The sequence below is a fragment of the Syngnathus leptorhynchus genome, unplaced genomic scaffold, assembly GCF_054491065.1.
Source record: "Syngnathus leptorhynchus isolate UIUO unplaced genomic scaffold, UIUO_Slep HiC_scaffold_360, whole genome shotgun sequence".
In the NCBI taxonomy this organism is placed as follows: Eukaryota; Metazoa; Chordata; class Actinopteri; order Syngnathiformes; family Syngnathidae; genus Syngnathus; species Syngnathus leptorhynchus.
Window position 1 is genome coordinate 42501 of NW_028232320.1, and position 2111 is coordinate 44611.

A 2111-nucleotide genomic window follows, 5' to 3' on the forward strand; every position below is an offset into this window, starting at 1 on the left:
CGCCCCCCCGATGCGGAGCGACAGACGCCCCCGCGACCGCGGTTGGTCGGGAAGGCTTTTCGGATAGAGGTCGGACGGTGTGTGTGGACGGCTTCCCGTGGTGCCGCCGCTATCAAGCCGGAGGGTTTGAGAAACGACATTCGCGGAAGGACCGGCGCGGCCGGCGGACGCTCGCACGCGCGGCGCCCGACACTCAGCCGCTCGCTCGGCCTCCGTGGATCGTGGCTAGGTGGGATGGATGCCAAACCGGGTCGTCTCGGTCTCGCCGCAGTACGGTCGCGCCGGGGCCTGCGGGGCGGCGCGGGGAGCGCACGCTCACGCGGCGGCCGGGGCGCTAGAGTGCGACCCGCAGTGGGTAGGAACCGTCCACCCGACGTCGGACGAGCCGAGGCCGATGGGGGCCCTACCAAGGCGGGTCATGAGTGCCAGTCGGTCAGTTGGGTGAGGGGGTACTCGGAGGCCCGCCGGGAGCAGACGGGCGACCGGGGATGGGGGGCGTACGCGGGCGGGCGCCGGGAGAAGACGGCCCGTCCGGGGTCGAATCTCGGCCTGTGTTTTCGGAGCCGGCCGGGCATCACGCTCCCTCCTTGGATGGACAACATTCGTAGTTGACACTTTGTGTCATTTTATCCGAGCGGGCGGGCGCCTCGAGAGGCGGACCGTCCGGGGCGACTCTCGGCCTGTGTTTTCGGAGCCGGCCGGGCCTCACGCTCCCTCCTTGGATGGACAACATTCGTAGTTGACACTTTGTGTCATTTTATCCGAGCGGGCGGGCGCCGCGAGGCGGACCGTCCGGGGCGACTCTCGGCCTGTGTTTTCGGAGCCGGCCGGGCATCACGCTCCCTCCTTGGATGGACAACATTCGTAGTTGACACTTTGTGTCATTTTATCCGAGCGGGCGGGCGCCTCGAGAGGCGGACCGTCCGGGGCGACTCTCGGCCTGTGTTTTCGGAGCCGGCCGGGCCTCACGCTCCCTCCTTGGATGGACAACATTCGTAGTTGACACTTTGTGTCATTTTATCCGAGCAGACGGGCGCCGCGAGGCGGACCGTCCGGGGCGACTCTCGGCCTGTGTTTTCGGAGCCGGCCGGGCATCACGCTCCCTCCTTGGATGGACAACATTCGTAGTTGACACTTTGTGTCATTTTATCCGAGCGGGCGGGCGCCTCGAGAGGCGGACCGTCCGGGGCGACTCTCGGCCTGTGTTTTCGGAGCCGGCCGGGCCTCACGCTCCCTCCTTGGATGGACAACATTCGTAGTTGACACTTTGTGTCATTTTATCCGAGCGGGCGGGCGCCGCGAGGCGGACCGTCCGGGGCGACTCTCGGCCTGTGTTTAAGGAGCCGGCCGGGCATCACGCTCCTTCCTTGGATGGACAACATTCGCAGTTGACACTTTGTGTCATTTTATCCGAGCAGACGGGCGCCGCGAGGCGGACCGTCCGGGGCGACTCTCGGCCTGTGTTTTCGGAGCCGGCCGGGCATCACGCTCCCTCCTTGGATGGACAACATTCGTAGTTGACACTTTGTGTCATTTTATCCGAGCAGACGGGCGCCGCGAGGCGACCGTCCGGGGCGACTCTCGGCCTGTGTTTAAGGAGCCGGCCGGGCATCACGCTCCTTCCTTGGATGGACAACATTCGTAGTTGACACTTTGTGTCATTTTATCCGAGCGGGCGGGCGCCGCGAGGCGGACCGTCCGGGGCGACTCTCGGCCTGTGTTTAAGGAGCCGGCCGGGCATCACGCTCCTTCCTTGGATGGACAACATTCGCAGTTGACACTTTGTGTCATTTTATCCGAGCAGACGGGCGCCGCGAGGCGGACCGTCCGGGGCGACTCTCGGCCTGTGTTTTCGGAGCCGGCCGGGCATCACGCTCCCTCCTTGGATGGACAACATTCGTAGTTGACACTTTGTGTCATTTTATCCGAGCAGACGGGCGCCGCGAGGCGGACCGTCCGGGGCGACTCTCGGCCTGTATTTAAGGAGCCGGCCGGGCATCACGCTCCTTCCTTGGATGGACAACATTCGCAGTTGACACTTTGTGTCATTTTATCCGAGCAGACGGGCGCCGCGAGGCGGACCGTCCGGGGCGACTCTCGGCCTGTGTTTT